This window comes from Passer domesticus, chromosome 3 (genome assembly GCF_036417665.1).
Source record: "Passer domesticus isolate bPasDom1 chromosome 3, bPasDom1.hap1, whole genome shotgun sequence".
NCBI classification, from domain to species: Eukaryota; Metazoa; Chordata; class Aves; order Passeriformes; family Passeridae; genus Passer; species Passer domesticus.
Genome location: NC_087476.1, coordinates 34530703 through 34554463, shown reverse-complemented (window position 1 = coordinate 34554463; position 23761 = coordinate 34530703). Strand labels below are relative to the sequence as shown.

Genomic DNA, 23761 nt, shown 5'->3' with positions numbered 1-23761 from the left:
TCTCAATGGTGACACTTGCCTGTCTGTGTCTGTACCAGCAGGAGGGCAATTTGACACATTTAGTGTAATTTTTCCCTTTCTTTGATTCTAACTCTGAGACCTCTACTGACATTTAACTACTGAAATTACTGGAAAATATCCGACCACATATGATAATAGATAGTTGTCTCAGATGTCTTTCCATTTGAAAATAGATTAATTGGCCATGTTCAGAAAATAAATGATTGTGTGCTCTCCCAGGTACCAGGCAATATGTTATTCAGAACTCCTATTTCTGAAGACAACTTTATTGGGTCTTTTTCTCCCCTCCTATTTTTTATGCCACATTTCCTACTGAGCCAGTAGTGGATTTGAAGTTTGACAGGTTCATTTGACACCTTCTTGAAATCTCTCTGCTTTATAAAAGGAAAACTGGCCTTTGTTATCTTTGCAGTGAACCACGGGCTCTTATAAAAAATGGACTTAGGTTCAGAAAGACTGTTGAGTTCCCCTCAGCTTCTTCCTTGACCCTTGCCTACCACTACCACTGCTCTTGCCTCCATTTCTCTCCCTGTTGAATAGCATGATATTATATTTTCTTGTTTGCTTATTAACATCAGCATTTTGAGAAGTAGTGTAATCCCAAAGTACAATTAGGTACTGTGTGGTCTGCTTTGCATCCAGAGTTAGTGGTACATCTTAGTCTAGCTTAAATACCATGTTGGTATTCAACCATAACAGAAAGTTTGTTTAGTTTGGAAATGTACGGACAGTAGCTCCATGAAGATGGAAAAGCAAGCACCAAGATAGGGGCTAGCCTAGAAGCTGTGCCCTTATAAAGCATTTGGTCCTTATTGCTTGCCCTCTCTCCCCAGCATTTTTATCTCTTTCAGTCTGCACTTCTGATTGCAGAAGCTGCCTTAATTTTTGCTTTTTGTAGTGCCAAGCACGATGTTAGTCCTGAAGTAATAATAATTAATCAATGATCCCAACCTGCGTTAACTGAGATGTGCCCAAATACTGTATGGCACCAAGAAGATATTAAAAATGGTAGCTGTAATTCGTATATGTTATTAGATTATAAAGCTGGCTATTGCTGTGGTGCAGAAAACATGCCTGTCTGTCAGACCAGTACTGTACTTGCCATTAGCAACAACAGACAACAATATTATTGCTGTCATTAATGAGTCACAAGGCAATTGCATCTGTGTAGGGCTTGCTATTTCTTAAAAAGAGTGACCATTTAACTGGAATAGTAAATTGGCATACCAATTGAGATTGAGTCCCAGTGGGGCTCTTTTAATTCCAGTTAGGGTGGCTTTCTGGCTTCATTTAAATCCCTGCTAGAGTAGGTTAGGATAAACTGAATAACAGCAACAAATGGGTTAATCAGAGAGCTGTACTGGCCTTACCCTGTCAGTTGGAGGGCAAGTTCTAGTTTGCCTCCATCTTACTTTTGTGTGTAGAGAAACTTTTGTATATAAGGAATAACTTTAATTAAAATTTACAATAGATGATTCTGCTCTCAAACATTCTGGGTTTAAATGCAAATGCTTTCCAGTAATTTTGTTTTGCTGCCTTCATCTTCTTTCCTCCAGAACATCACTTTGTGGTTTCAATTTTAGACTTTGTGTCCTATCATTCCTCTCCCAGCTGGCTGCACTCCATTATAAATGACAGGTGACTTGCTTGAGGTACTGCTTTAGCTCATCAACCTCATTCCTTTTGGTTTACCTCCATGGGTTGTTTTGCTACCATTGAATCACTGTCATAGAAGCACTGAAAAATCTGCAGATGAACAAATTATAGAGACATTGAGCAGCTCCTGTCTTTTGAAACAGCTTCAGTTTATTCATTCAGAGCAGGCTGAGTTGCCTCATAGCAGATGCCAGGCAGCATTTGGCAACGTTCACAGAATATCAGGAATTTTGCAGGTCCGTATGAAAATGGCTCAGTAGCAACATCTGTGTCTTCTAATACCTGAGTGTGACTGTAAGTGTTGAATAGCATGGCATTTTTCTTGCTGTGGATAGCAATTGCTGTGTCCAGGTCCCACAGTTCTGTGGTTCAGTGTGTTTGGCTGGTGTTCTCTAAACACAGCAGTAATGCTATTGTCTCACTGCCACAGCCTTTATTCCCAGCTAGGTGTCTTACACATGGATTGTGCAGGTCAGCTCTGTGTTCTTAGTGATAGATGCTTCTTCTACTCTCTTATATTCAGTGACAATATAAATATCTATCAATTTGTCAGTGTAAATTGTAGAAAACTGTTTATTCCAAAATATAAAACATCTATAAGTCCATCTTATGTGCTTTTAATCACTTCCTCGAGACTGCAAATAATTTAATTATTCGTGTTCTTTTGTGATAACTGGGTTTTCTGTATCACAGGCAGGATGGCACAGCTGCAGATGGGCTCTACCATGTGCTTGTGGCAGCACCACCAATGAGGGGCTTGTGAAACACCTTCATTACTGACACTGGGTTATTACAACTCTAGTGGGCTGGGCATCTTGTCTTTTACCACATGTGTGTCCTCACTTCTAAATCTCTGACTGTATCATAAGACTCACGACTTTCCCATCAGGAACAAGGTCATTTTTTCAGCAGCTGGGAAAAAAGTCCCTGTGTGGCCATCAGCTGAGTTGCACAGATCATCAGATGGCAGACCATCAAACATGATAAAGCTGATGTAGCTGTCCCAACTTTAATGGAGTTGTTGCCAATTTATATCAGCCAATGATGTTCAGTGTAACAGGAGGGAGATGAAGTCTCTGTTCTTCCACTGTCAGTATTGTTTCAGAATATAAAATTGAGTTGGCACATGAATAAGAACAGGGCTGACTATATCTGAGAAAAGCATGAAAACACATCTGGACAGACATGGAGTCAGTTCCATCACTGAACCATCATAATTAGAGGGTGCTGCACAGCTCACAAGTGTTGTTCCTGCAAGAAAGGACATTGGCTGTAAAACAAGAAGAGGGAAGAAAGAAATTCAGTCAGTGCTCTATCAGCTGTGCATGATGGAGTCCTAAGTTAACAGGCTTATTGATTATATCCATGATGCAATGGCTCTACTCTCAGCTTCTTTGTCAACCTTGTCAGAAGTTTCTAGTTTCTATCTGTGACTAATGGGAAGCATGACATGCAACAATCCAGTTGTATATTTAGTGTAGGCTGTTTGCTCAGATTACTTGACTTGTCCTTTACTGGGCTTTGATTTATGTGGGCATAATATGAAAAGGGCAAGAACAATCCTTTGTCTGAGCTTTGAAAGAAAACTGAGGTATGGGACAATTTACAGCTTGTGCTTTGTTGCTGAAAGGAGGTTTTGTGAGTTTGTTGGAATAAATATTCTCAAACATGTGAAGCAAGATGAAAAAGCACTAAATTAAGAGCGCCTTTTAAATTTATGGCTATTGGGAAGAAGCTATGAGTTGCTATTTTAGTTGATTCACAGTAATTATTAAGATCATATTTTGTGGTTGAGATGCACAAAACCAGCTTGACTGTTGCAACCTCTTATCTCAGGAGCACAAAGAGCAGTGTCTGTTCCGATCCAGCAAACACAGCTCTGGCTCTCAGGCAGCTCTCTGTGCAGGTAAACAAGGCGTGAGCAAGCCCCATTGAGGACATCACGCAGCAGAGGGCTCCGAGATGCTGAGGAGGAAAATATATTAACAGCCTGCCTGAAATAGACATTTATTTTGTCCTTAAAAGTGCTCTTTAGATTGCAACAGGCATATGAAGAAACATCTCAATAAGATGGGGGTTTTGGAATTGGCATCGTAATTTGCAAATAAAAACACATTTCCTAGGTTGTTTTTTTTTTTTCAATGATCACATGAATGCAAAAGAACATCTTGACTTATTTTGCAAATATTTCTAGGTACCTGTGGATTTATTACTGAATGCATTAAAATCTATACCTTCTTCTGCTTCTAGATTTTGATATTGCTTAGCAAGAGTAAGCATTTACACAAAAGTATATTAGGTAGACACTAATTGCAAGTTGTTACAGCTACCAGAAGACTAGTAGGTAAAGAAGACCTCACATGGGCTATTTGTTTTTTAGTGCATCATTTCACATTTTAAAGTGGATGTTTGTCTCCTACCCTACTAGGCAGATGTTACATTATCAGAATTAATAATATTTTTTTCACCATAGAATATAATTTTAAAGCATTTTTGAAAGACCTGGAGTTCAGAGCCTGTGAGACTTTTCCAACCCTTAAACCCAATCTTCTCTTATAGATGTCACTCTTCCATATCGTTCTCTGTCATATGACTACTTTCGTATGCTGATCCACCCTAAAACTGATCAGTTAATTTGATTTTGGTTTTTCCTGTTCTGCTATCCTTACTGACAACCTGACCCCGAGTCTCATTCTTCTGAAAGGAATCTTCTGATTTCTGAGGTAAGTGTATCCCCAGCTGTAGTGCATCTGTTTGTTGTTGTGCCAACAGTATTCTTTAATGTAGGCAGTTTCCTTCCTGGGTTCTTAAACCCTATTCTGTGCTTAGGGAACAATTCTATCTCCTCAATGTTAATTTTATTAATGGTTTCATTCCCAAAGATAAACTTGGCATTCTACCAAATCCAGTGTTTGTGCCTGCAGGAATTAATCTCCGTTGTGTGGGAGTGAGCAAGTTATGCATGAGGTGTGCATCTTAGCAAAGAGACATTAATACTTTCTTGCATCTTTTGGGAACACCTCACTTCATGTATTTGTGAGTTCTCTTTTTTCTCAAATCTGCTGGAGGCTAGCTCACCCCAGCTCTTCTTCCCTTCCATTTCCAACTGTGGAAACCTAAAGAATGCCATTATTCTCTGGTAGAAGTATCAGATTATTTTTTAAGTGTCTGATGTCATGCTTTGTGTATTGATCCTTTCCTTACTTTTTCTGATCCTCATCTTTATTTATGATGTTTCTGACTGTCACAGCAGCAAGTGTTCTTATAACATTTCTAGTGAACCATGTCACTCTGCTATGGTCACTAGTGAAAATGTTTAATAAGAACAGCTTATAGGCAGAGCTATTATTCCCTCAAGCCATTTACTTCTCTTTGGGTTTCTGCTGAGGATTTGGACCTTGGAAGTTCATTTCAGACCTCAGCAGCAGTCAGGATCTTGATGCTATGCTCGTGAGTCCTGTGCCAGGACTGATCTACTGTCTTCAGCTGTTATTGACACTCACTGGGCAGTACTTGTTCCTGACCATGCATGAAAGGCAAATGCTCCAGTGAATGGAGCCCTCCTCTGTGGTAGAGAGGTGTTGGAGTATTATACAATTGACTTATTAGGTAAAAATTGCAGATTATCTCATTCGTATTTAGCACTGGGTCTCTGGTCAGTTTGGGGTTGCTTTGTTTTATTTTGTTTTGTTCCAAATGGGCTTGTTAATTTTAGCTTTTAGTACAAAAAGATTGAGATTCTAATGAGAAAATGCTCCTTAAAAAATGCAGTGTTACATTCCATGCTTCTGCTGTGAGTACCAAACAGCCTGATGATAAACTGAGACCAAGTTATGGGAGTGGGAGCAAGACAAGAGTTATAGTCCAGTATTGTTAATGGAAAGCGTTGCTGTCCTGAGCTTGGATGCTGGATATTACAACTTGGATAGCTGTGCCCATAGAATGGCTACAGACAGGGTCTGTGGGATTCAAACTTTTCCTGCCTGAGCGTATAAACTTTCAAAGAGATATTTGACAGACTTCAGACAGATCTGTGCTTTGCTTTTCCATATGTAATGTTATTTACATCGTGGGCTAATAATAATGCACTCTATCCTGGGTAAGCTTTTTTAACCTGCCAGCCCTCCAGATCCGTCACCGCGTGGTGGGAGTTTGTCAGCGCTGCCGTGTCGAGCAGCTTTGTGCCTTCTGCAGCACTGGTAGCACCTCACAAGTGTGACCCAGCCTTGCTCTCTGCAGAGAGGAGGTGCAAAGTGCCTGGTTCCGTCATCTTGTGGGGGTGAGCACGGAGCGGCTGCCTGCTTGATTCAAACCTCCGACCTTCCCGGTGACTCGGTCAGAAGAGGTGAGTGACAGAAGCCTGCCCAGGAGCGGAAGGTGTTTGGTTTTTCCAGGGTCCAGAGTTCCTATGTGTGATCCCTCCATAAGTGAAGAGGCCACTGTGAAAAGTTTTTCTCTTGTGGGAAGTGCAATAGCTATCCTGAGCCCAGGTTTCCAGGTGTCTTGAAGAGAGGACTTTGAGATCATGGACTTGATTCAAAGCTCCATGAGACAGCAACACAAACAGCAGATTTTAGGTCACTGACAAGTTTTGTTAAAGTCTGGTTGGAAGGAACTTTTTAATCTACAAGCTCTATTTAAAAATATTTAGTATACACCACATAATTTTTGCCCTGTCACTAGTAGTGTTTCTCAAATGCAGGATACCCTGGTCAGCCAAGGCTGGTTGGCGTGTCCTCAGGATGTTCTGCATTCCTCTGCCTACCATCCCCAGTTAGAAATGGTTTGTCTTGCTTAAGCCCATTTCAAGTAGCAACTCATGTCAAGTTAGCCTTGTTCAATTGTTCAAACAAAAACCTGCTCGGGCTAGTGGCCTGGTTTAATGAGGGGAAGGAGAGATGAATGAGCAGAGTTCCTGAAGATTAGTAATACAGTTTATATATTATATCATGTTCTTTATTTCTCTAATACATGCATAACAAATGCCATATGTACAGCTGCAGAAGGGAAGCCAAGCTATTATTAGTTATTAATTTTAAAATGATTATCTAATCACAAATGATACAGTAATGGACAAAGGGACACATGCACATTAACATTTGATATTTTCTGCCTTGAAGTTTTAGCCACATAATTTCAGCACAGGTGTGTTTGTTGGCACGTATGAAAATGTTTTTGATTATTTAGAGGAAAGCATTGAGGAATTCTGAGACTGTCATGTGTTTAGACACAGCCTCTGAAACAACTTCAGAGACCAGGCTCTGTATGTCACTAACTGCACCTTGTGCATCTGATTTCATAAAGAACTCAAGAGCAAAGGCCACATTAGAGTAGTCTTAATACTGACATAATTCCTTGATAATAAAGCACAATTTTAGCTTCTTTTCCTTGTAATGAAATAATGTTGCACACATTGCAAAATTATGGTAATTTTATTTTCCTGTAATTCATAAAGAGAATAACAGGCAAGCAATAATGCACTGGGGCATTTTATTAGGAAATTAAGGGTCATATTCTCTAGTTTTTCAGGATAGCTTTTCTTCTTCCCTCTGTGTTTTTATTTTTCAGAATTGCATTGCTTTGGTACCATCTTACTTCTGCAAAAGGCAATTTTGTTAAATATATCCCCAAATGCACTGATGAAGTTATAACTGTTTGGCAAGGGCTTGGAGACAAAGATACTGCTGTGAAAAATGAGTCTTGTCAAAAGAAAACTGATTTGTGAGCACAGAATGTGGACAATGTGGTCAATGTTATATTATCCATTTGTCTCCCACTTTCAGGTATATCCACAATTCTGAGGTATTTTTTATGTATCAGGAGCATCTATATGGACTCTGTCCACCCCTTTTCACCGTCAAATTACATCAGAATAGAGATTTTTTTTCCATCTCTTCCCACTATGGCTTTTGACAAGTGTAACTGGATATCCTAGGGCTTTGTGACTGGCACTCTGGGATTTGGACACTTTGTTCCTCTTTGAGCATCTGCACCTGTCTATAGCTCTGTCTTTAATCTGTGCCTACAAAATGAGAGAAAAGCACAGTCTAGTCTTGAAAGAGATATTCTAAGGAGAAACATGTTAAAAGACTCTGAGTTTTAGGCTAAGCAGTCAAGGATTTAGTAGATAAAATATGGATTTACTACAGACTGTTTCTAAAAGAAGGCGTATCTTGTTCCAGACCAAGAGTTTTGTGTGGCATTTTGGCACATAAGTGGAAAGCTGTTGCTCCCAGTGTCTGCTAGGAGATCATATTATTTCCTTCTCTTAACTCGTAATGTGTTTACCCTGCCTTTGATTTATGTAGCCAAGAACAAGAAGTGAAGCACTTACACAGGGGAGATAGGCAAATACTTGTATTGGTTCCTTGTGTGCCAGAGCTGTTAAAAGCTAAATTTTCAGATCTTTAACTCATGGGATAGTGTTTCTAAAGAGGACACCTTAAACCTGTTTGTATGTATTTATTAGTTTCACTACTGTTTTATTTCTGTGTGGTTTAACAGCAGCTGATGTCTTCCCAAGCTTTTCAAGATCCCAGGGTGTTTATTCTAGTTGCATTTGTTCTTTCATTGAGATCAGCAGAGTATCTGGGCTTCTCCAGCGAACAGACTGCAGGTTTATGTTAGCCAGTGAGCCAATAGTTCATGCAAGTCTAGGGAATTCTGCTTTTTGTTAAACTGCAGCAGCACAGTTATACTCTCACAGAGTTTTTATTAATGTTAATATCCAGTCTTCTTAAAATGTGCTGCTTGTTTTGTTCTAATCCATCTATTTGAAAACCAAACATTAAAAGGGTTGGTTGCACAGATTGTGTGTTGCTTTGATCACAGATTTGGAATTTCCTGCCTCATAAAGGAGCATGGATTAGGTGTAACTCCAGCCTAACACCCAGATCTAACATTTGCAATGCAAAAGCAGGGACAGTCCTGTCTTTGCAAGGTATTCTAGGAGACCCCTTTTCCAAAGTGGAAAATCTGCACTTCAGATGCTCAGATAAATTGTCAGGGGTGTCCCTTCTTTTACAGGCAGCTGCTAAGACCTAGGAGGGATGCTGCCTACCCTTGTTGCCACCGACAGAACCATAAAGAGGTGACTTCTCAAGTATGTGCTATTTTTGTATAATCTGAGTTTCATCATATTAGCTGGGCTGAACATCCTACAGGTCATTAGGAAGGGTATGTAATATAGGAAGGTTTAACAGAGGTGCAGGAAGAGAAATGTCCTGTCCCTCCTAAGAGACAGTATCAGACAAAATTTCACTTATTTGCTGATGTTGCCTTCCTGCTTGGTACCTCATGAGAGAAATAGCACCTGGAGAATAAGGCAGGGTCCAACAGCAAATACTGCATGAAACAGGGTAGAAAGTCAAAAGCTGAACTCCTTTAGAGAGCCCTGATAGCCGCCTGCATTCTCGCTGAACCCCTGCTCTCCACGCTTTTTCCTTTCACGCTGCTCATGCACCATGCAAATACTCTGATGTCTGTGCAACCTGTATATCTTTTGTCAGCAGGAACATGGACCTCTAACCTCTGAAAGCGACACCAGATTCTCTGGGCAATTACTTTGGCCATTTTGTGCTAGAAATGGTCCTTTGGTACTATGCTAAATTTAAAAATAATATGTTTTAAATTACCCCAAAGGAAACTTTAGAAGGTAGCAAGCAAGGGCTGAAGGAGATGAAGGGAGAAGAATTAGAACTAGATGTCAGGAGGTGTTCTGCACATTACAGAGCCAGAACAACCTAACACCACTTTCTCTCGGGAGCAAAAAAAAATCCCTCATTCTGGCTTTGTTGTGCAACCAATGCAAAGGCAGTTTAAATACAGCAGAAATAGACTCACTAACAAAGTTGTGAGGGGGTTCTAATTTCCAATTTCCAATTTTCAACTCAGGCATCCAAAAGATGCACCAGCAGAAGTCCCTGCAGCCAAATCCCACCCCACAGACTGTCACTTGTGTAGGTCTCAGTGCTGAACACTCTCCCACCCCGTGAAATGCAGGAGGGCTCTGCTTTGCAAAGTTTTGAGTTGTGCTCTACCTGAAATTCCCCTGTCGAGGGTTCATGCAGTCAGGGGTGAAGCTGAGCTTCCAGGCCAGCACATAGACGGTGTGGAAGGTATACACTTCTGGGATGCCTTTCTAGTTCTTTCTGGTGGGAAGGTGGATGAGGAAGTTAGTCAACATGGATCCTATTATGCCTTTTTAAAAATAGGAGTTTCAATTAAAGAAACACTTTAGGGCAGATGTGCTTAGGACAGGTTAACAGACCCAAGTGCTGCTTAAAAACTGAAACAAATATAAACACTTGCAAAACACTTTGTAAATGTTTGTAAAATGCTTTGTAAGTCAGAAAATGAAAAAGAAAATGACGTTAAAAACTTAATTAAAAATATTAACAATTTCCTTAGTAATGTAAGGAAATTCCAGTTGGAAAACTATCAAGTGTCAGAGGGGCAGCACTGAATGCTGTTGGATATCTGAGCTCCCAGCTGACAAATGGTTTCTAATTTAGGGCCAAATTAAGCCCCCATTTGTATGAAGCAAAGTGACATGGAGTCCCCAGGCAGGTGCAAAGGAGAGTAGTTTTATTGCAGAAACCAGGTCTTTTTAAGTAGTTAGGCCTTTATCAGTTACATAGTTTTAAATCATGACAAACATAATCCAACCAACCACCATGCACCATGATGTGAACACATAATGGTTATATAAGTTGTTTTTCCACCTCTAACTCAGCAGAGTCACTTTCCCATAGTCCTCTTCTATTTAGCCAAAGTATCAGGCCTGAGCCAGGATTTTACAAGGGTAACAAGGCCCTTAATTATATATATACAATTATAAGCTTTGCTTATATACAACACCCATTTATGCCAGCATGTGTCCCCAGGAACTCTTTTCACTTCATCAGTGTACTTGAGTCTGACTCCTATATAGCTGAGACCATAAATTTGCCCTTATGAAGCTTTTTGCTAGTGAAAATTCTTTCAGAGCCTCATCATTATTTAAGTTCTTTCCTGAATAATGAACAGGCAAGACATAGTAGGCAGAAAAGACTGACAGGCGTGGATGTGCTGTTATAAAACCATGAAATGTCCTAAAACTTGATGATTCTCACTCTCTTACAGATAACACGCTTAAAATTAGTCCTTACTGTTTACTTCCCACATTGAAGTCCCATAAACATTGAGAATCCAGAAACTTCACATCATTAAGGCGTTGAATGGACCTGATGACAACATATATCACTCTGTTACTCATGTGGAAGCTTTTCAACATTGTTTTTCAGTGACTTCTTTCCAAGCCTGTGTAGAGCAGGTCTTTACAGCTGGACACTTGTGTGGCTTAGCAGAAATGTTACATGTGAGTGTGACCTTCAGGCAGTCGCTGTTTTGGGCACATCCCTCGTGGTTGCCATGATAAATGATGCTATGCTGGCTAATTAAATCAATGCACCTCATTAATGCCTTGCAGCTTCTGAATTTCTTGTCACTCTCTAGTCCCATGGAACACTTTCCATATCTGCTCTTCTCAGGCTGACATGCAATTTTTTTGCACTTCTTTCTCTGCAGAGATACAGCACTTGCAGTACTCTCTATCTGAAAGTAAGTTTGAGAAGTATATTTAGTACATTCAGTAAGAGAATAGTTGAAAGGTAACTAGTAGCACCTCCTGCTTCCCCATTAAATTTATTTTCACCTTTTCACAAATGAAGACCCTTCTGTGTCCTTTGGACTTAAGTTATAAGCTAAACAATGAAAATAACTTTTTTATTATTATTTAATGTGTTGGGAATTGTGTTAATGCGGGGAGAGAGCAGCTGCTGAGAGATGTTACATGAAAGAATGTAAAGAATCCTACAAGGATTTTCACTCTCTTGCAGCACTGACAAGGATCTGAGTTAGGAATATGGCAGACAATATTGTCCCCACATCTATTCTGTGTCTGTCTTTATGCTTGCACATAATAGGGTGCCTTTTTCTGATCCCTTTTTGACTTTTGCCATCTATTAAATACATAATAAAAAGAGGTTAAAAATCTTCCCCCCAAACCCTCCCCATTTGTCCACAAAACTTGTAGCCTAAGTATCTATGGGAATATGTTAATTCTCTTGGCGATTTTAATTTTCCTCCCGTTTTTTCCCCCTCCCAGTAAATCATGGCCATCATACCACCTCAGGATGAACACAAAAACAATTTGGTGTTTTGTTATTTTGAAAAAAATTTTCCCTTTTTTCTTCAATCTTTATTTACATTTTTTTTTTCACAGGCAAAGAAAGGGAAGATGAGGGAAATAATTTCTTCAGTTAAGTATTTCCCTGGAAGAAATTGGAAGAAGCACATTTCTACAACAGCTAACTGTTGAGCAAGAAGCAACAAAAAAGAGCAACTGCCAATGTTTTAGCCAAGTCTATCAGCACCCCAAGTCTGGGCTGCTTGTTATAATTCAAGTGCATGTTTTAATAGGAGTAAAGCCACGTTGGTTTGAATGCACTGAATGTCAGTAAATCCCAAACAGAACTTCCTGGCTGTGGGCAAACACCAGCCTTGACTTGGACTCTGGTGAAATTGCATTTGATCATCACATTCTAATGCCTTTATGAATGAACTTGGCATGCCAGGGTGTAGGAACACAGCCTGGCTCCTCCCTAGGACTCCTGTCTTGTCTTGCTTGATTGTCAAGAGACAAAGAAGGTTTCTGGAGTGGAATCTGGGACAAAATCTCTCCCTGCACCTTTAGAGCCACTAATTCCAGACCCAACAGCTGTGCTGCAAGGGGGAAGGGTAAGAAATAATCAACCTGACCTGCAGGTTAGACTGGAGTGCTGCCAGGGAAAACACTGGGGTGACTACACCCACAGCACCTTGCTTAAAGGTTTGCCCAGGAGGCCTTTTTTAGGTCACTGAAATTTGCTTTCTCCTGACCCTGCAGCTCTTATGAAGGACTTGTCCTGCCTTTCTTGCACAATCTATTGTAGGTATGTTAGTAAAGGCCCTGGATATAAAAGAAGTCCACAGGTTGTGTTGCTTCATCTACCACTAATCTGTCACATCATGGTTTGTCCTGCAAGAATCTGGGCTGCATTCTGAAATCCAGCTCATTATTCAGAGGTGATACAACAGCTTTCACCTGTCCTGTTTCTGCAGCTAATAGAGCTGTCAGCTCCGCTGTCATTCCTTGACATCCCATCCAGAAACATATAGAATGCCTTAAAAAAAACAGGTCATCCTGAGACTGCCTCTTGAAATAAAATTGACCCTTATTCTAGTGTACATACAAAAAAGCTTGGACTTTCCCCTTCAATTGCAATTTGTATTTGCCTCTCATTCCACAGAGAGTTAATGTGGATTGAAAAGATGACATTTGCCAGGAAAATATCTGCTACAGGTGCCAAAGGCTGTTCTGTTGTCAATGCTTTGAGATATTTTCATGCATGTTTGGAAGAAAGGCTTTCCTCTCTGTCTCCTTCATTTGCCTTAAGCCCAGCATTACCAACTCATTCAAGAGATGATAATGACTGTGTTCACTTGTTGCACTGGATGTTTGTGCCAAGGATATTTATGAATCTTCTAGCTCATTTTAAATTCAAACTTCAGTGCCTGGAGACACTTTCTGAAAAGCAATTGAGTCACCGTAGCAGGGAAGGAAAGGTTCAGCAGGTAAAGTGGCACTCAGTCAGGAAGGTGCTTGTTGGCTAGTAAAGTACAGGGGATGACAGCTGCTCTGACAAAGTGACATTTGCATCTCCAGAGAAGTGAGACTTCTTAATTTAACTGGAGAAGTGTCAAGATCATCTGCTGAGTAAGTTAAAAGGAAGTAAGTTTCAGATGGAAAGACAGAAAGTTTCTAAAGGAAAAAATAAATCTGCTCAGAGCCCTTGGAAAGAGGATTAGTTACAGATGGTGGTGTGGAGGAAAGGTTTTTCTCTAACAAGTGCAGCCTGTGGCACTTGGCATGCAGGGAAACAGTGGCCCTGACATGTCTGAAGACCACTTGCAGCAAATAAGAAGGAGATGGAGTAAAAAGAACCTTTTATATTTTCTCTTGTAAGTAGGCTGATTACAGCCTGCTTTATTATGCCTTAAAACCCTTGCTGCTGCAGTGTCTATTTTGGATGCTGTAAATAAATGTTCCCAGTTGGATTTGCTTTAACTCAGAGGGAGTTAAAGTACTTGGTTAAACAAGATGTTCCTTGCTGAAGGCTGCCACAGCCCTAATAGGCAGCTGGGAAGTGGTCACCTAGAGGTGAGGAGGTGAAGTCCCCTCTTCCCACAATGAGGGCTCTTAACAAGACACTGGTGAGCAAACCTAAATCTCGGTGATCTTGTGGGAATTTGTCACCCATGCACTTGAGTCATGCTGTGTTTCTAGTCCACTTTGAAAGAGTGAACACTCGTGATAAGGGTGAACTTATCTTTCTCCATTTCTTTCTGCATTCATGAGCAGCTCCTGGTTTGCTGGGAGTACAAGCAGTTTACCAGCAATTATGTCAGAACATTTGCTAGCATCTTACCCTGACTTCTAAATTGTAAAGCAACAAAGGGAATTATTGCTGTCATCTCCAAAGCAAGACAACAAAGGCATGGATGTAATAATGCATGCACCTAAGTATTTACCCGGTTTTTTTCACATTCCTCTTTTTGTTTTCCCAAGCAAAAAGCAGCACTCCCTAGCAACCATTTTAAGGCTGAGGGCACACTGAAAGCAAGCTTGACAAATGAAAGTGAAATGCTGCGGCATGTGGGACTGGTGGAGCAGCCCTGTGGAATTACTAATCCCACATTGTGCATAGCCCCACTGGGCTGCATCCCTGGGGGTCCCAGGGATGGGAAAAATGCAAGCAGCCACCTAATCTGGTGAGCGGGAGGTGCTTTGGAGACAGGCTCCTGTGTCTTAGCAACTCGGAATGCTTTCCCAGAGTTAAGTGCTGTGCTTTCTTTTTCTCCTTTTTTTTTTTCTTCTTTTTTTTTCTTTGTTTTTTTTTTTTTTTTCTTTTAAAGAAAGTGGTAGTGAACATTAGACTTACTTCTTAACAGGAGTGAGGAAATTAAATTCCCAGTTTTAAAAGCTGACCAAGTGGGCAGGGCACTTCCCTGGGCTGCAGGAAGCATGGAATCAGATCCTGCTTTTGCCTGAGGAGATCTGACCGTCAGTGTGTCAAGAATAGACTCATCACCAGGATGGGATATCTAAGACAAGACTCTGCCTAGTGGTGTCATCTAAAGACTCAGTGCCAGCTGTGTAGTTCTGCCCTGTTCTCTATGCCAGCTGTGATGGCTTTCCTACCACACAGCACACTGCTACAATTCACAAAGCAGGAGACATTCACCTTGGTTCTGTTGCTTTAGTTTCTCCTGGAAGGGGGGAAAAAGGAAAACAAAGGTGCTGAAAAGCAGGACTTTGTTTCTTGAGTATCATTTGGACTGATCCAGTTGCACCTTTTATGATCTCACCTGTCAAAGCTGCTCACTCAACATCTCACGGAATTGTAAGATGTACCCTGAACTTGATAAAGACTCTCTATCTCTCTAGTCTCTATTTCTCTGTATTTGAAATGCTTATCTATAAAAGGTAAGACATGGACTTTCTTCTCTTGCCATGTATTTCCCACTGTGTTGTTTTTGGGTTTTTTTCCACTTGAAATCATTCTGAGCACATTTCAGTTGCATACCTGTCATATGCAGTAAAACTGAGATTCTGCAGTCTTAAATAACTGGCCAGGGCTCTCAAGCAGAGAAATGTGGGGCTGATTGTGTTTTGATTCACCCTGTGTAATCTTCAGTTACCAGGGCAGCTGAGCACTCCCTTCCAAACTCAATAACGTGTAATTTTGAGGGACTTTAGCAAATGTCCTGGTTGCCTGCCCGTGGTGTGGCTTCCCACATCACTCATGAATACTGAGCTCGATAACAGATAGCTAGAAGTCTTCATATTCTCATCTGTCCTTCTGTGCTCCAGGGGCTTCTCCTAGCAATAAATGTTATTGAAAATGTATCAGCCCTTGGAGGAGATGCATAGGAAAATAATAAGGTGAAGTAGGTGTCAAATGTCTAGCCAAGATGATATTAATACCAATCCACACTAAATAAAGTGTCAAACTTGTCAGTGTGACCATCAGGCAGGGAAGTTAAAAGGTAAAAAAGCAATCAGTGTAGCTGGCTTTTAAGTACATCTTCCAGTTCTTATCAAAAATGGTTGTCATCATTCTTGGGGATCTTTATAGCAAAAAATTAAGAGGCTATATAAATACCAGGTTTTTTTTTCTCCAGAGGTTTTTTAGTGTCACTGAAAACTTCCTGTTGTCCAGATCCATTAGTTTTGGTAGAGGCTGAGCATTAGAGAACCATATTCTATTGCCCCCCCATGCACTGTTTAGAAACTTGAGTGACTCAGAACATTCACTGTCTGGTGTCCATGGCTGAGGCATATTAGCCAGGCAATGACTAAAATAATTTCAGTGTCCATGACAGGCATCCATAGCAGGATGTTTAAATTCAGCCCTAAGTATTTTTGATGGTTTTGAAATCCTTACAGGACACCCATTTTATTACTTTTTTTGGCTGGAAAAAAATTTGAAATTTTATGTAAAGTAATATAGGGTAGAACTATGAAGGACTAACTTCATAGATTAGTTAGTTTAGTCAGTTTAGTCACTGAGTCTGAAAATATCAATATGCACAAGAATAATAAATCCCATTGCATTACTTTACTTAGAAAATGGTAATTGAGCACATTAAAAGCTTAGTCCTCTTGATTTCAGCTACCTTGTTTCTTATACTTACTCAACTTAGTCTTATCAAACTTGCCCAAAATTACATGGTTACACTCAGATACTCCCCAGCTGACTGTTCTCCATCAATTAAACCAATGCTTATTTTATTTTCTCATTATTTGTTCTGTTTCTTTAAAGGTTGTGCAGCTGAAATAATAATACTTCATTAATGCTGGCATTAAAAGGAAATTGCCAGATTTTAAGTAATCAGTTACTGAAGCAGTATAAACTCTGTTTCAGAACACACGTCTTGTGTATGAGCAAATAAGTTGCACTATAGCAGCCAAATTAAGGATTTTAGGAACTTCCTTTTGAATGTTCTGACTTCTGTTAGAAACAAGGCAGATGACAGTTCTCATACACTATAGGAAAGCTTGTGTTCCTGAACAAAAGAGGGTTTACACTCAAAAACCCCCAAAACCATTACTCAAGGTAACTTAGGGACTCCATGTATTTCTGCACTACTTGATTCCCTACAGCATATATATATTTTATATGCTACAAATCTTATACATGCCATATGTATATGTGTATATATATGTGTGCTGTATAAGTTATATGTGCTATGTGTTATATATACTATCTTAGCATACATAAAACTGTGCAAGAGTTAGTAGATTCCACTCAGAAACATCCAGCAATATTATCTGTATATTTAGGCTCAAAGGACTTGTCAGAAATAAAGATAGTCTGGAGCATAATATAGTCAAGTTCAATTTGTTCTTGGTAAGGTGACTCCAAATCATATTAGAGACTGGGTGGCAGCTCCTGAGGCAGTCACAATAACAACAGTTTTATCAGCACTCATTCACCATTTTCAAGAACAAAGGTTAATAAACAGGAGATAGAATATTTATTCTAATATAGGTCCCTGGGGTACTAAGTCATCTCTAATGAGAAATGAGGTAATTACCAGTTCTGTCACCTTTCGTCTCTCAAATACACTTGAAACTGTTTAATATGAGGCCCATGTTGTTCAACAGAAAATAAAGGCTTAGGAATTATTGTAAAGCGTTCCAGTATTAGTATATTATTGTAAAGACAGTGAAGCTGGAATATCAAAGTATATATTTCAAGGCAGTTTGAATGCCTTTCTTAAATCAGAATGGAGTGAGATGTCAGGATAAAAAAATACATCAGTTGTTCTGGTCTGTCATCACCATAATCATCACAGACTCAGCTCCTCAAATTAGAGGTACTTTGGGCTTAAAATGGAAAACATAGGGAAAGAATTGGACTGTGACAAATCTTGGAAGGAAGCATTTCTAAATTTGCATCACCTTCCTTACACGCAGAAAGCTTGTGGAGGGTGATAGGAGATCGTCTAGGATGAAAATAAGTCACAAAATAATGTTTGAGAAGAAAGAACAAGGAACAACTACAGTTAAAGGAAATACAGACTTCTGGAAGGCTGCAAGAGTAATTTTCACTTGCTTTACTACATTTTCTGGATCAAAGGTTCTTGAAGTGGATTTAAGTGTCTGTCCCTTTTTGCAATGTCAGAGCAGTGGAAAGGAGACACAGATGTAGATTAGAACCACATTCTGCAGAATTAGGTTATGGAAAGAAAATTCCACAGACAACCTTCATCCATATGCTGTGTGGGGCAGGCAGGAATAAAATGACCCAAGTTACACAAGGCAAAATAAACAGGGGCTCTCAGATCCCTGGTGGGGCAGGAACAGGGCCTTCTGGAGCACAGACTCCTCCATCCACATCTGCACTGGGGGTGCTGCTTGCAGAAGAGACATGGGGCTGCTGGAAGCTGGCTGCCCCCCACGGCAGAGCTGGGACTGGAGTGGGGTCTGGACTCCAGGCTAGACCCCAGCTTTGGCTTCCCCTCAGGAGAGATGGGTTGGGGGATGAAGAGGACACAAAACTGGATGCAGTGGGTGGTATGCCAGATGTCAGTGCCACCATTTGGAAGGAGCTGGACAGGCTGCAGAAATGGGCTGACAGGAACATCGTGAGGTTCAACACAGGGAAGTGCAAAGTCCTGGGTGGAGAGGCAAGGGTGCTGGTGGGATGGCCAAAGGACACAGAGGGCTGAAGAGCAGGGTGAAACAGGACATGTAACACTCAGCTGAGGAAGGGCACCTGGCTGAAGATCTGGGGAAATGGCATCTAGCAGGCTCTTGCCTTTGGAAGAGGAGTAAACATGACTGAGAAGAAGCTGTGAAAATGTCTTGGGTGGTAAGAGAGAGGCCTGGATGGTGGCCCTGCTGTAACCTGTCAGTGGTCACACCTGTATCTTTTGCAAAAGCTTTATGGGGATCAGTGACTTTCTCAGCCCCCATGGCCCTGGTCCCTGGGAAGGAGACCTGCAAAGGGAGCAGTGGGGACATAGAGCACCCTTTGAAAATTCAGGTGTGTATCCACAAAGAAGTTGTGTGGTGTACACTTCTACCTATCCTCCCAACAGCCTCCCTTTCTCTTCCTTCCCCCCTCCTCCACTGCTCCCACTTTTCTTCATGTAAACATTTATTTAGCTTTAAAAAGTTACTGGCAGATGGCTGATGAGGTTGTTCCCAGGTTATAGTTGCTAAGCCAGCTCCAGGCTTGGTTCATTACTGAGTAATTATGGCTTTGCATCTTCTTGTTTGCTATTCAATAATTGTTCTCTTCAGTGAAAGTGCCTATTGACCTGAATAAAATATAATTGTGTCTCCCATTGACTTTCAACTTTTTAAAAGCATTTCTCCATTGAATTGGCTTTCTCCAATAATGCTCGTGTTTGTTATGGATTTCCCTGACAACACAACAGTATGGAAAGAAGCATTTGTACTAATCCTTTCTGCTTCAGTTCTAATATGCAATAGTCATTTTTACATCTACAGTCACAGTCTTGCATTCCCTTCAGTGTAGAGGTGAAGCTGCTCCTCAGTATCACTGGTCCATCTCAGCTTCTGTGTCTCAGCTTCTCAGAGCTCCTTGGCCCATAAGGGGAAGGTGTTGAGGCGTTTGCAATAAGGTGGCACCTGCTTTAGGCCTCCTCCATAAAGAGAACTTCCAGAAGTGCTAGCACTAGTAAATCCACTTAAACACACTGGGGACCTGCAGACTCTGATCCATCCACTTTGCTTTCTCATTTTGGTTTGGAAAGATCCCAAACCATGAAAATCTTGGGACTGTATTGTTCCTTCTCTCGTTGTGGTGCAGTAGCTTGGGAGTAATTGGGGAATTCACTTCCAGGGAAGTGGTACACAAACTCCCAGTTAACTTCTTGAATTAGTACCTTCTGCTTACTGAAAAATCAGCAGATTTGTTCAAAACTGCACTGTACAACCCTGCACAACTAACTACTGCTGTCAGTGATCCCTTTTATAACTTAAGAAAACTGCAACAGCACTTCTGAATGTCATTTGATGTGGTAGGTTTATTACATTAATATGCAGGAGACAATTTTCAAGACTACTCTATGCAAGTTTAGCTGTTTAGTTACAATTAATTAATTAATTGATGTTCTTTCACGTTCATGAGATTTTAGTGCAGCGCAATCATTTGCATGTTGAGAAGTGGAGAACATAAAATTAAAATAACTTTTTTCCTCCAAACCTCATGATTTTAGTTTTTGTTTAAAAGACTAGAAACAGTTTCTGCTAAGAACAATAAGTTACTAAAAAACCCAACACATTTGGTCAAAATATTTTTAAAATTTTCAGGATAGTCACTTGGTGCAGGGACATAAATATTTAGTTTCAAATTCCAACATATGCTTGTTCCACTTGGAAGGCCTCTGTAAACAGTTCCAATTACTGCTAATTGATTTAAATCTCAGAACTCAGTAGGAAATCACAGATGTTAACTTCTAAGCAATGCACTAAAACTTCCTGAGTTTCTCACAAAAAGATTTTGGCGTAATTGCAAAATATCTTTTTGAGGTACAGGGATTATATGAATTTGTTCCGGTGAGAGCTGTTACACAGAAAGCATTGATGTTAAGCTTGTAAGACTGTTAAGGAAAATAACTTTATATTTGTTTTGAGACCTTTACCCTGTAGAAGACTGAAAAAACCCTCTAATTCTTTTGTACTGCAAAGAAGAGAGAAATTCTTTTTTTTTGGATGACCATGGAAAATTAAAAGAGAGAAACTCAGTCTTTCTTGGATGCCCATGAAAGATTTCAGAATCCTTGAAAAAGAAAGGTGACCATTTTCTTGAAAAGCTGAAAAAAGATGTGGCAGAAAGACCTGAAAGAATCTAGTCAGCAGAAAATAAGTCTCCTGAACTGGTGTGCAATGCTGAAGCTTAAGTTATAGGACAGAGAACAGAGGGAAAATGTTCTAGATGTATTTGATTAAAAAAGGGAAAAGTTTTCTATGAACTTACACAATAGACATAAGTACATAAGCAGGATACAATAACCACTTAAAAGTAAATGGAGACAAGCTTCAGCAACCAAATTGCTTCCAGAATTAAAATGACCCTGCTCCCTTCCTCGTCCTCAGATACGACCTACAGATGCTATCTGCTGGCTAATCCTCATTTTCATTTCCCTCCCTGTGGCAGTTATGATGAAGTTCTCTGTAGCAGAAGTGATTTTTCTGAAAGTAAAAGAAAAATTAAAAAAGCTATAGTGCTGGTCACATAAATTCTTTAATGTCATTAAGAATTCAGTAATATCCCAAGCGGACAGGGATATCATCTTACAGCAAGATGAAGTGCTGCAGACCAACTTCTGGCAGGTTGCCCAGCAGGTGAATCAGGAGCTCACTTTGTATGGCTTAAAGCTCTGGGACATCTCTGGGCTGCAGATTATTTTTTTGCTGGGGATTCAAGACCTTAAGGCTTGGTGGCTCTGGCACAGCGCAGACTAAAAGCAACAGCTTCCTGAAGATAGTGAGTTGGATAAAGCCACAAATTGGAAATCAGGAGAACTGGGGACTTCTCTGTGACTTGCCCATGCCTCTGCATTCTGTCTGTAAAACAAAAGCACTGTCTGTCCCCAGTGAAGCTTTCTGTGTCCATTAGAATGTGCTGCATGTCAGGAGCGTGGTGCTCACAGCGCCTCTGAGTGCTCCAGGCATGGCTCCCAACTCAGAAGTTGACAGATGGAGAATCCCTTTCCAGGGGTGTAACAACAGCACAAAGGAAATTACAGTGGCCCTGCTTCTGCAGCTCAGGCCATATTTGTGTCTATACAAGTCTGTCTGTCTGGCACTGGTGTCTGTCCCCATGTGCACTGGCCAGAAATGAGCACCTAGTGAGCTGGCAGGATTAGGGGATGCTCTCTTTCTACAACTACCTGCCAGCCATTCCAAGGCACGAACTTACTCTGCCTCTCATCCCCCACCCCATTCTCTCAGAAACCCAACAAGGCAGTAACAAAGCACCAGTTAGCAATCATCTTCCGAGGCATACAGGGTCAGTAATTTGTGGAGCATATTGGGTCATCCAGATGCAAGAACCCACCTCAAGACTGGGCCAGCATCCACCAGTTCCCTCAGCCTGGCAGGGGCACAGCCTTTGTAAAGTAGGAACACAGGTAAGGACTATTAACAATGCCATCATCCTCTTCCAGTCTTCTGCTTCCAATCTTCTTGCTCCTCAACTTTTTCTCCTTCTTGGCAAGTCTAACAGTCTTATAGGCAAGGCCCCAGTTTACCCTGCAGCCTGTTCCAAATGTGTTGCCTGGACTGGAAGAATCCCTCAGTCTCCATCTGTCCTGTGCTCCAGTACTGACATTTGTTTTACATTGTGACTTAGATTATAATTTTAGTTTTGCAAACTGAAAGGGATCCGTTGTATATGTGGTCTTTGTACCCATGCTCTTAAAAATACAGATGAGAAAGCAAAGATGGACAATACTTACACTAAGAAAACCAGCCTGAGAATCCAAATTTGCCTGTGTTGTTACGCGAACATTTCAGACGGGTTATCCTGCTGTTCCTTTAATGAGATTGTACTGGGGAGAAAAGGAGCAGGATGCAGGCGTGGTGAATGTGTCTGGCAAATCTTTAAATGCCTGAGTGGTGATGATAATGCCAGCATGGGTTTATTGCTCTGCATTTTAGAAATACATTTTAAAAACTTCCAATTTTACAAGGCATCAATTTGCATACAGGCATTTCTGCCTCTGCTTTCTGTAATTTTATTGCCACTGTAATAGAGATTTGGAAATCGAATGCACTTCACTATATCTCAAGGCTCTTCCTATGCTACTGCGTGATATCCAATTTATGAAAAGAAGGCAATATTTGGCCTACCCTCTCTGTATCTGATGGAAAAATACAGTAAATTGAGATTAATATATCTATTCCTTGTGTATGTGGATGGATATAAGGGAGATGCAGGTTTCAGTCTGGTAGAGGATTTTACTCTTGCCTTATGTAAGGTTGAAGCACATTATTTGGTTTCTTTCATCTTTACTCTTCCAGTCTCATGCTGGGTGCTGATAAAGGGATAGTAGGTTTATTTGCTGTAGACTCTTCCTTGAGATTGTTTCAATTGCACCTTAGTCCTTTGAACTTGTCTGTCATTCCTGGCTTCAAATTAAAAAGAGCGTGGGAAGGGAGGAGCTGGCCTCCCTTTCTGCACTAACTGGCTACTGTCATTATACAGCTTCCTTTCAGACTCCCTGATACTCCTAGCTTCTGGTTTTTTTAAACAATTTCTTTCCAGCCAGTAAGTTTTCATTAATTGGAGGCATTATTCCTAGAAGCAACTCAGGTCTAATTATTTCTGTAAGTTATATGTCCATTTTAACTTGAAACTGGCACTTGGGGTCAAATCCTCTCCCTCACCACTTCCCCAGAAGCGTACTGTAGGAGGTATTGATGTGGTCTCTATGGAAAAACCTTGGCATTCTGGGATTAAATTGGTGTATGAGAAGGGAAAGGTTTTGCTTTCCATCCCAAACAGGCTCCTCTGGGAGCAGCAATACCTGGTGCTGAGCCACAGCCTACAACAGGTCTCTCTTCTCAATTTATTTTTGGTTACTGTACAATACTGGATATAATTTCATTACCCATTTGCCTTAAGTCAAACTCTGATTACCTGACTTGAAATGTTATTGTGTGGTTTCTGAAAGAGTTATTTTAAAAAATCATATTTAAGCATTGGAAAGAGAGCTGAACAAGCTACAAAGAGAATATTATGTTTCTAAAAAGTTAAGAAGATGCCGATGGAAGATAATGTCTTATGGAAAACTGGATAGACTAAAAAATAACCCTGCTACATCTGGGTACTGGCTTTTTTCATGGCATTAGACAGCTATTACAGAACTCTATGCTGTCTTTCCCGCTGGGAAACAAGAACTAAAAGAAACAAATTTTTAGCTATTTTTGCATTTCATTAACAAATGGTCTTACTTGAAA

The 23761-nt window shown here is 40.5% G+C and overlaps 1 long non-coding RNA gene across 1 annotated transcript; it reads left to right on the top strand.

Annotated features, from left to right (window-relative positions):
• The first annotated feature begins 8579 nt into the window (after positions 1-8579).
• Positions 8580-12435, top strand: LOC135298009 (uncharacterized). The gene is made up of 4 exons (XR_010359968.1): positions 8580-8617; positions 8704-8779; positions 11245-11277; positions 11942-12435. It is a non-coding gene; the product is annotated as an uncharacterized LOC135298009 (long non-coding RNA).
• The last annotated feature ends 11326 nt before the right edge of the window (positions 12436-23761 follow it).